The sequence below is a fragment of the Callithrix jacchus genome, chromosome 16 (genome assembly GCF_049354715.1).
Source record: "Callithrix jacchus isolate 240 chromosome 16, calJac240_pri, whole genome shotgun sequence".
Lineage (NCBI taxonomy): Eukaryota > Metazoa > Chordata > Mammalia > Primates > Cebidae > Callithrix > Callithrix jacchus.
Window position 1 is genome coordinate 59,648,408 of NC_133517.1, and position 12,259 is coordinate 59,660,666.

Consider the following 12,259-nt stretch of genomic DNA (forward strand, 5'->3'; position numbering starts at 1 on the left):
CCCTGCTCTTCATCTCCTCTGCTCTCTCATCTTCTTCCATCATTTCCTGCTAAGATTCCTGCTGCTGTTTCCTAGCTGCTTTTTTCTGCCTCCTATCTTACACCATTCTAACGCATCCTGTAAGCTGCTGCTAGACTGATCCTCCAGTGTTTTTAAAAAGTACAGCTGCATTCCTGGTTTTAAAACTTGTAACGACATTTCATTGCTTTCAGATTAAGACTGGATTACTTAGGGCACAAGTAGTCACAGACCCCTGTGGGAGCCAGTGCCTGCCATGGACCATGGCAGCATCCCCTCCACACCCACAACAGACCCTTTGCCTGAGGTCCAGCTGGCCCATAGAAGTGTTTATTTGATGTATGCAGTCAGCCAGCATAGCAGTTGATTTTTTTGTGTGACTCATATCCATTTTGCATGTTTTTACATCTCCACAGAGTGCTGACAGTCACATCTCCCTGACAAGATTTTGTGAGCATTCAATTGTAATAATGTGTTGGGCAGATAGAAGGCACTCAAACAATGTTGCTTTCTTTCTTGTCACTATATCAGACCTGGCCATATATCTTGACCATAACTGATGTTTATTATGTTTATAGATCAGTCATTGAAGCAGTCGATACTTCCCTATCTTTCTGGAAGCAATCACCATAAATTAGCTTCGTAATTCTCAAAATAGCTAAATGTCAAAAATAAGTTTATTCTCTTTCTTTCTCCTATAATTAACCCTTAACTTCTTCTTCTTTTTGAGACAGAGTCTTGCTCTACCTCTCAGACTGGAGTGCAATGGCATGATCTCGGCTCGCTGCAACCTTTGCCTTCCAGGTTCAAGCAATTCTTCTGCTTCAGCCTCCAGAGTAGCTGGGACTATAGGTGCCTGCCACCATGCCTGGCTAATTTTTGCATTTTTTTTTTAGTAGAAACGGGGTTTCACCATACTGGCCAGGCTGGTCTCGAACTTCTGACCTCATGATCCGCCCATCTACGCCTTCTAAAGTGCTGGGATTATAGGTGTGAGCCACCATGCCTGGCCCCCTTAACTTCCTTCTATTGGAGAGCACCTTTCTCCATTTTTTCTCCTCCTTGGAGTATGAGATACACTGCTGCATTTCCCAGAGTGGCCTCCTTATGTGTGGCCTTGGAATAGGAGGTGATTCTTTACATACCTCCAGATCCTTTTTCTTCCCAACAATCCCAGAGCCCTCCATTTCCAGGCTGTGGCCCAGGAACAGCATCTACACCCAGAAACCCAACCTGTTCCCTAAATCTCCTCCCTTTCTGAAAGCCAAGGTGGAAGAGAGAAGCCTGGTAGGAGACGACTGGATCACGGGGATGGATCTTTTGTGAACGGTTTAGCACCATCCCCTTGTTTCTGTCCCTGCAACAGTGACTTACGGCAAGATCTGATTGTTCAAAAGTGTGGGCACCTCTTCCCTCTCTCTCTCTTGCTTCTGCTTTTATCATATGATGTGCCTGGTTCCAAGTTGCCCTCAGCCGTGACTGTAAGCTCCCTGAATCCTGCCCAGAAGCAGATGCTTCTGTGCTTCCCGTACAGCCTGCAGAACTGTGAAATGATTAAACCTCTTTTCTTATAAATCACCCAGTCTTCGGTATTTTTTACAGCAATGCAAGAACGATCTCATACGGAATTTCTGGAAGTATGTCACAGAGCCGATTGAAACAACAGCAAGAATTAGGTTTGTATGAAGAGCCAGAACCCTTTCAGTGTTTAGGAAACTGAGAACATAGCCAAGGTTCAAAGCCAGTAGTGGTCTAGTCAGAACATTGCTGCCAAGGAACTTTGCCACTGTGTCATGGGTTATCACTTACTCTCTCTTCTATTTGTCTCATCCTTTCCAAATTAAAGTTAGAGAAGGAACCTAGGTCATATATCTGGACCATAGCTTCTGGCAGACAGAGAAGAAACATCTGGTGTTTCATGGTGGAATCCCTGCCACCCACTAGGACTCAGACCCTGATAAAGAATTTCCATGCTGGGCATAAAATATTCCACAGGGAACAATAAAATAGCTTCCATTCTACTTGGTACAGTTATATCCCCTTTATTTTTCCAGTCCAATCTCAGAGGACAAAGCAGACAGCTGTGTGGATTGGTACATACTCTTACTTACCTTAGACAAGGGAGGGGTTGACACTATCAGGGAGATTAGGCTTATTCTGTGTGGCCATAAGTAGTAGAATTGCATAAGTGATATTCAAGTTATTGAAAGGCATTTATCAGTAAAACATGTCTCAATGAAAACATTTCTCCATGAAGACTTTCAAATAGCAAGAGCTGCCCCGAGATGTAATAGAATGCTGGGGAGGGCTTGAGTTTCTTAGCACTGAATCATTCCAGCTGAGACTAGGAAATGGCTCAGCAGGAAACTTCTTGAACTTTACTGTCCAATGTGGGGGCTCAAATTTATATTTTATTTATTTTATTTTATTTTATTTTAGACAGGGTCTTGGTCTGTCACCAGGCTGGAGTGGAGTGGAGTGAGAGCAAAGCTCACTGCAGCTTCAAACTCCTGGGCCCAAGCGATCCTCCTGTGAGCTACCGTGCCTGGATAGGAGCTCAAATGTAAATTTAAATTAGCATAAATTCCAAAACTGAATTTCTCAATCACACTAGCAACATGTCAGTGGCTCAGTAGCCACCTATGGTCATGGGTACCATATTTGGCAACACCGCTGTAGGATACTTACATCATCCAGTGCAAAGTTCTACTAGTTAGGGCTGTTCTAAAGGGTTTCAAGCATCAAGCACAATTGCAAGAAATGGAATTAAAGCCTTTCAGTTTTAGCAGTAGAAATAAAATGGTATGCAATAGCTTAGTGAAGGTACTATACTATTCATATTCAGAGGAGGAAAAAGAAGCAAAGCAAGAAATATGAAGCGAGGCTTTATGCAGCAGGTAGCAACCGGGCTGCACCCCGAAACAAGAGACAAACTAAAGGGACAGAAAATAAATATTTTAGAGCTTTGTGATCCACATGGCCTCTGTTGCCACTGCTCAGTTCTTCTGTGCTTCAACTGTAGCACAGGTCTTCCCATGTGGCTACAGACAACTTTCAATAACTTGAATATCACTTAACAAATGTGTCGCTGTGTTCCAGTAAAACGTCGTTTAGGCATACCGACAAAGGAATTTCATACAGTCTTCACACATCATAAAATATTCTTCTCTTTTCACCACTGAAAACGTTGACAATCATGATTTGCCAACCCTTTTCCTGAAGGATCTCTTATGGTTAGAATGGCTAAGAGACAGTAGTAATCTGACCAATCCTCTCCAATTCTTGAAATTGCTGGAGCATCCAGCTTGGAAGAGGCGGTTCCTGCAGAACCGCTAAGTATCGATGTGATGACCGCTCCTGCCCTGCTCCATGTTCCACTCTTGATTGGCCTGAAACTCAGCAGATCTTAGTAATTACCAGCACAGACTAAGGAACGAAATGGACCCACAAATGCCAACCAGCTTTACTGCTTAGTAATTATGCAAATGTGAACCATTTACTCATTCTAAACTTCTGCTTTGTTGCTGTTATTGCTATTTTTAATTGTAAATGTGCTACCATCAAGAAGAATAACTCCTGGGGTTATTTTGAGAATTAAATGTGATAATATGAGTAAAGGCTTTGGAAAGGAGAAGTTAACTCAGTATGCTAAATAAAAAGTGGAAGCCACTGCTCTCCACGTTCACAGGATGCAATAATCAGAAGGAAAATGGTTGAATTGACATCAAAGATTGCAAATATTATAAAGTAAGATTGGGAGATGCGGGGCAAAAAACAAGTAAGTTTTTATTAAAACTAAGCATGAGTTAGAATTGTATTCCTATCTCAATAATTCCTCCCAAAAAGGATAATTTTGAGGGTGAGGCCGACAGCTAAATGTCACATAACACCAGGAAACTTAACTCATAGGGGAAGAGGAATTACGCATTCGATTGGAGTAGCATTTCCTCCAGTTTGCAGCGAACTATGATTAGTTTCTGCAGATGCAGCTTTAATTGGATCCACTTTGAACTGATGAGCAGATAATGGAAATGTTTCTTATGTCTCACAGGTGGATTTGGTCACACTTGGGTAAAGAGCAGAGGTTAGTCTATGACCCAGCGGTACCCCGCTTTTTCCTAATGGCATACTATCTCAGGATGGAGAGTCTGGAGGGAAGGGTGTTTAATGTTTCCTGATATGAGGGTAAAAACTCCTCAAATTATGCCAATTATAAAAGACATGTCCTCAGTTGCCCTTTATTTTTCATCCCCTTATAGATGATATAAAGTGTCAGTGTCTGCTTTCAATAATTGATTTCCTTTTAGGCACACAATTTAACATATTTTTTAAAAGGCTAAACCATATTATAGAATTTATTAGAATGAATGACATAATAGTGACACAATATTAGTTGTGCTAATTAACATAATTAATAACATTAATGAGAAACATATGATTCTGAAGATAATTATTCACTTTAACAAGCAGTTATGGAGCTTAAAGACCAGACACTGTAATTCACATACATGATCCCTAAAATAAATAAGGCAAGTTTCTATTCTCAGAAAGTTCGTAGTCTAGTGGGAAAGAGACAAACAAAATGATTTCAAAAACTAGGGTAAGTGCAGCACCACGCTGCAAAGCCTCAGTGATGTCAAAGTAGTATTTGAATTACTCAGCCAGGTTGTTTCCTGGTTCAGAATCCCAGCCCGCGGGTGGCTGTGGGATGCAGTCCAGCCCCAGCAACGCAGGCCATCCCACGCATGGGTCTTCCCACCAGTTCACCTCCCACAAGGAAGGCTCATCTCTTTCTATTTTGTAAATGGCTCAGTGTATTTATCTAGGCTTGTGTTTATTGTGGAGAAAAGAAAAAAAAAAAGGAAGAAAGGAAAGGATAAAAAAACAGGGCAGGAGGGAGGAGGGGGGATTGTAAAGACAGAAACAAAACACAAAGAGGAGATAGAGAAGAATTCTCACCCACGTGAGAGCTGGCAAAGCCCTTAACAATCCACGGTTGGCAAACTTTTCCGTCAAAGACCAGTTAGTGAATATCTTTGGCTTGAAGACCCCTATCTAAAGGCACTGCACAACACTGTGGCTTTTGTAGACTATATGTAAGTGAATGGGCATAAGTCCGTTCCAATTACATTTTATTTTCAAAAACAGACAGCTGGTCTGCAGGCTATAGTTTGCTGACCTGTAAATTCTAACTCATTGCTATCAGCCATGCAGCTTGGCATCACAGCACTTTTTCAACCCCTAGCCAGTGTCTTGGTACTTTCATATACATCTTCTCATTTAATTCTCACGAATAGCCCTGTGAAAAAGGGCTTGTTTTTGTTCTTTCATTTTATCCATCAAGAGATTAAGATTTAGAGACATTAAGCTTGAACAAGGTTCTTCAGTAAAAGTGACGGGTCTTAGAGATGCTTCATTTCATCTTTAGGCAACATGTTTCTCAACTTTCTGAAACATATAATAGGCACTCAATGCAGCAAAGACAATGGGCGTATCAGCGAAACTGAAGCAACTTACTCAGGGTCTGTCAGTCAGCTGGTGCCAGAGGTGGGACTGCAACACAGGCTCCTGAATCCTACTCTCATTCCTTGCCCAAGACCCTTGATAGACCCACCGTGCTCTGACACGTGCCTCCGTGTGTCCTGGTAGAAACCTTTCCCAGACAGGTTGCCTTAGTGAATTTGGCTCATTCTGACATATGTCAAATATGAAGTTTTAATCTATCATTTTAAGCTACGTGGAACATGTTTTCCTTGAGCTGTTGAAATAAAATGACTGCTTTGAATATTGCAAGAATCTGGATGAATGCCAGAGAAAACAATGCAATTCAAATTTGGTGGCTTTTCAAGTTTTCTTATAGAGATCACTGGAGGAAAGATGCTGTATTTTTCTCCTTTTTTTTCCAAGCATGAACTGAATATTTGCCACCTGAGTTGACAGTTTCAGCAATTTGCGATGAATTCATTTCCAAATAAACCTAATTTTCGGTCTCATCCAACAGTCACAATTCATTCGCTCTGACCATTAAAACAAATGCCAAAGAACAATGAGCTTACAGCTCCGTAATAAAGGAAACTGTTGGCACCCTCGGGAGGGGCACAGCTCCCCGGGGACTGAGACTCCTGTCTTCACTTTGTGAGGGTTTTTAAGCATGGGTGGGAATCCAACCAAGTAAATAAGGACATGCACAAAGACTCCCAGATCCAATTGAGAAACAGACAAATTTGGCCTTCAGTATAGCCAGGTTTTTCATCCAATTCCGTGCGATTCACTTCAACTCACTCCCTTAAATTAAATTCAAATTTGTTCCAGAGTAGACCTGATGGGGGAAACAAAGAAGAAGGAAGCAGGAGATACTTACTGGCTTTGATGTCAGACGTGGATTTATTTTTAGCCACAAGTTAGTGGTACGACCGTAACTTATATAATCTCACTCAACTTCAATGTCTTCATCTGGATATTGGGAAAAATGATCCTTGAAGTCCTGAAGCAGAATTTCAGGCAGGCAATGTGTATAAACATGAGTGGTGAACAGTCAACACAGGAAATATCATTTTCAACCCCTTCCTCTCTCTCTTAAAAAGATAGACTGTAGACAGACACCTTCACAGCTTCAAAACAGAACGAAACACAGCTCAGTGTTCAATCAAGCAGAAGCTGTGAGAGCAGTGGAAAAGGGCTGAGATTTTTTTTCTGGGATGTTCAGGGAAAGTTTCATATAGAAAATAAATAGTATTATAAAATAAAATAAAATAATAATAGTAATAAAATTAATATTTATGACAATTTTATAATATGCATTATTACAATATATTATTTATATGATAAATATATGATATATTAAATATATAATAAATATATACATATATAAATATTTAACATATAAAATCTATAATTTATAAATTAATTAAAATAAAAATAAAATAACAAAATACATAGCATCTTAACTGGGCAAAGCAAGGCACAAGTAGGACAGAAATGATGATGTAGATGGAGGGGCTAGTTTGGGCTAAAGGAGCAGCTTAAGAAGCCTGCAGCTGTGTGGCTGGAACAAGTGTGAGCAGGAGGGAGTGAGGAAGGCTGCCTCAGAGGCAGGTGCAGGCAGGGATCTGGGGAATACTGGATTCTAGAGCAGGAGAGTTTTCTTCATTTTCTTTATTTTTGCAGTGCACTGAAGAACCTCGAATGGGGCAGTGCAGGGGGGATTTGAAAGCTAACAGATGGAGGCAGAAGACTGTATGGTTGTGACTGCAGTAGTTAAGAGAATTCACTTGAAAAAATGTATCCCATGTATATTCTTTGCAAACCTATGCTTTGTTCTGCCCACTAGTGTTGAAAAGGACACATAGGTGCCTTTTTTCATGGAGTTTAAATTTTGCCAGGGCTACAGACAACCAAGAGGTGAATAAGTAAGAAAGGCTTTCAGGTAACAAAAATGCCATGCATTTTATAACAGTAGGTGTTATAGGTGTGAGCAAAGTGCATGTGTGTCTCTTATTGAGATCCAGGGTCTTTTGAGCTGAGACCTGAATGCTAAGAAGGGAGCATTTCAAGGAGAGTTGAGGTTGGGGTGCGCCAGGCAGTGTCAGGGTGCTAGGGCTCAGATAGGCTAGCTGTGATGGAAGAGCCAGAGGAAGCTCTGTGTGCCTGCAAGGCTGGAGTGCTGCACCTGAGAGGAAGTGATAGGTAACAGCTGGGTCTCATTGGCCATTGAGGGCTAACACAAGGAGTTTGGATTTTCATTGTTAGCATAACAGGGAGCAGCGCTGATTTTCAAGCGATGAGTGCTGGGATCTAGGTTTTATAAGATCATGCTGGCCCCTGTGGTACATGGACTGTAGAAGGTGTATGCGACAGCAAGGTAGTGTGTTATCAAGGCTGATGCAGCCATCTGGTTATAAGTGATGGGGACTTGGATGAGGCTGTTAGCAGTGATCGTAGAAAAACGTGACACTTTGGGAGTTTATTACTAAATGGACCCCACATGACTTGCTGATGTGATGCGTGGTGGCTGGGTTGGGTGTAAAAAGAGGAATTGAGGGTGGCAATAAAGATGACTAAGGCACGGGAGGATCAGGAAATGATACCGCCTGATAATTCTGCCTTTGAGACAATTATAAATTTACTAGCACTGTGTGACTTATTCACTATTCCTTCCAAGATTTTTATAATAGACGTAACACTCTCGTATTTATTCTGTTATATGCCTGTCAATCTCTTGTGAATAAAAGAATCACATTGTCCATTTTACAGATAAGGAAATTGGGTTTCAAAGAGTACAAACAGCCTTGCCCAGGTACATTGTTAGGAAGAAGAAGGACCCAGGCCTCAAGGGAAGTCTTCTGACCCTGGACCCCTTGTTCATCTTATTACAACACAGCATATATTAACTAACTAGAAACTCTAGGAAACTGGAACCCATTACCTAAAATATACTGATTTTAAAGAGGAGCTAGCATAATGAAAACAATCAGGATTTAAAATTAGTGAAATGTGAGTTCAAGCCCAGAGCTGTTCATAACTATCGTAGACAAACGGCTAGCTTAAACAAAAATTTAGTTTCTTTTCCAATTTCATCTGAAAAGTATGGTTTGTAATACTCAAGTTGAAGGGTGATTATAAGAATTAAGTCAATGAATGAATATTAATATAAACTACCTAGAACAGTATTTGACATATTTGACACTTGTTATAACCCTACTTCTTTTTCTAGGAACCAATAAAACACAACTTGTAGCTTATTAGTATTAACTCTTTTATATGGCTGATGTCAGCACAAATTTCATTCCTCGGTTAGCAAGACCAATGACTTACCGTAATGATGATAATAGTGCTAATGATAAGGGTAATAAAATAACAAGATTTAATCAAAGGAGGCGTGCTTATGGAATTATTAATATTTCAATTACTGTAACTCAACATTCCTCTGAAAGTCTATAGGATGTACTACTCATATTTATGGCTAGGAGCTATTAGAATTGTTTACCTGTCTAATATTGTGCTAAACTTAACATGTATTTCATTTCTCCCTTACAATGAAACTCTATGAATTTGATTCCAATATTTTCCCCATTTTACAGTTGATAAAGGCACAGAGAAAGGAGATAGGTTGTTCATAATCTCAGAAATACTAAGTTTAGAGTCATGATTTGATGTGAGAGCCTCTGACTCCAGACCCTGTATTTTCAAGCCATCATGGTGTGCTCTAATGAGGAGGATGGATTAGAGCCTGTTCCAATATCCTATATATACTGTGTCTTATATGCAGCAAGTCTTCAATTAAATGTTCCAAGCTGTCTATCTGCCTACTATTATCTTAAAAAAGCAATTTCTTCCTGAATGTGGGTTTTGGCCCACATTGTCCAGATATTGAAGCATTAATTGAGAGAATGCATCTCACCAATATAGAATTCTGATTTATGATTCCCTCTGATTTATGATTCTGACTAAAACCAGGTACTTAAACTTTTCATATCACAATAGGTCATATATACATTGAATACAATTCTAGTCACTAATGCCTAATCACTGATGACACCTTACATCCTTACATTCTTTCCCCCGCCACCCCAAATGAAAGACATCTGTGGAGTAAAAACGGAAGAAACAATGAAATGCTTAGCTCTGTTATAGAAAGTGGACCATATGTGGCTACAGCTAATTTCCTTTGCTGCAATATAAATATTGTTTAATTTGTTCAACAAGTATTTGATAAGCAATCAGGAGATGCAGACATTAGAATCCAACTCGACAGCCAGTTTTGAGCACCTTCTATTTGCCAAGGTGACCTGGAGATTGTAGCTAACATTTCAGTGGTTTCTAAATGGGATAGAATACATTTCCCAAAGACCAAAATACTTCCCACTAGATTTTTTTTTTTTTTTTTTTTTTTTTCCGAGACAGAGTCTCACTCCGTTACCCAGGCTGGAGGGCTGTGGCATGATCTCTGCTCACTGCAACCTCTGCCTCTTAAATTCAGGTGATTCTCCTACCTCAGCCTCCCCAGTAGCTGAGACTGGAGGCTTGTACAACCACGCCCGGCTAATATTTGTATTTTAGTGGAGATGGGGTTTCACCATGTTGGCCATGCTGATCTCGAACTCCTAACCTCAAGTGATACTCGCACCCCACCTTGCCCCCGCCTCAGATTCCCAAAATGTTGGGACTATAGGCGTAAGCCACCCCTCTTGGCCCCAACATTCTTCTTTTTAACAGCAAGCCAGTATGTGCTGCTTATGGTAGAAATGATCTTAGGAAGTATATACTCAATATAGAGCAAATAAAAGTATGGTAGTCTTTAGAGATTTAAATTAAATATATTACCATAAATCAAACATCTGATTTTTCTAAAGATCAGGCAGTAGAGAGTTTATGAGTTTTGGAGTCAAAGGGACCTAATTCCAAATGCTCATTCTATTTTTTTTTTTTTTTGTAATTTTAGGCAAAATTCTTAGCTTTTCAGACTCAGTTTTTAATCTGTAAAACAAGGTAAGTGGTGCCTATCTTGGGAGATTTAAAGGAAAGCATATTAAGTCAGCTCATGTAAAGCTCTCAGCAGAGTGTCAGGGACAAAGGGATTCTCAATTTTCTGAACCTGGCTGATAAGGACCAATTCAAGTCCTCCTTGTTTCTCTACAAACAATTCCTTCAGTGTGGAAAAATTGTTGGTTCTTTTCCTCTTCCCTGACTTACCATGGGCCAGATGGTTTGTACTATACTTTTATAATACATCTTAAATTATTTTGTATTTAATTCTTCATGCAGAGAGGAAAAATCACCTGTAGGCCATAAGAACCAGCTGGCTGACATGCACTATCTTGAGCTAAATAAAATCACTGCTTTATAAAAATCCTGCTGTAGGGGAATAGTTTGTTACATGGCAAGGATACATGTCATTGCATCCTTGAGCGCTGGGTGTGAAGTTCAGAAAAGCTTTCAAAAGGAACCTATATCTGGAAGGATTTTTAAGTAGGACATCATTTTCTCTTTTAGCAAGATGGGCCTGTTTGAATAACAGACCACAGGGAGAGGAGTTGGTTATCAAGGAGACAAATTATTTCAGGGGTCTGGGCCAAAGACTCCCAGTACTTGAAGCAGTTCAATGTAGTAGGGAGAAGGAAGGGATGTATTTGAGAAATAACTGGAATGCAGAATTCTCTTGGACAAATCCCTGATTTTTTCCGCTTCAAGTTCAAACGGTTCCCTCCCTCTAATGCTTCCAGGGACCATTTCTCTTAAGGCATTGATTTCAGTTTTCTGTGCAGAAGGGAAGTCTGTGCAGGCCACTCTCCTCACCACATGGGGGAGCTAGAGGACAGAGAATACCCCTTTTGCAGGCCCTGCCTGCCCTCACGCAGCTATGTTCCTGGTAGTTTCTTAATTCCTTACAAATAAATCAAAATGAGTTTAAAGTGAGTTATGCTGTCTTCAGCTATATTTTGTCTTTTATCTGTTGTGGAAGAAAAAGGATCTTCTAGCAGAAGCCCAGAGTTTGGATGCTTCCCCCCATGGTCTTTGATTTTGGTGCTTAAACATCTCACTATTCGATTCCGTGAAATAAGTGCCCACAGCTGTGTCTCCTTTTTTTGATCCTTCTTATCTTCAAAATGTGGTTCCAGCGTCTGTCATGTTGGAAGTCATGCAATTCTGCATCTGAAGGCAGACGACGATTCTAACATACTTGGTTAGGGAGACACAGGTATTTCTCTCAGTCCTGAGACTACAGAAAATTAGACATGAACTCAAAACACAGAAATAACTGCAAGGCAAAAGGTTTCGTGACTATACCTCTCAACAGAGCCTGGCCTCCAGCTCACGTGGAGACATGTATATATTATATAGACAGATCGAATCATTGCCAAGACAGCCTCTGGCTCTCAAAAACTGTCATTTCAAGAGCAGGAGCTATCCATGAGATTAAGAAATGCTAAAGAGGGCGAAATCTGGCTGGGGAGCTATTCCAGAATTTAAACTGTTGAGATGAGCCCTCTTGAAGTTAATAATATATTATGTAATATATATATATAATATATAATGATATATTTAAGATAATATATCTAATAATAGACAATATATCCAATATACATATTAGAGTAATTGCCTTGAAAATGTGTGAGTCATTTCTCATTTATGCCTTTTGAGATGTGTCTGTGTGTTGCATGTGTGTGGGAGGAGGAAAAAGAAAAAAAATAGAAGAAGGAGGAAGCAAAGAGGAAGAAGATGGAAGGAGGGTACAGAAGGG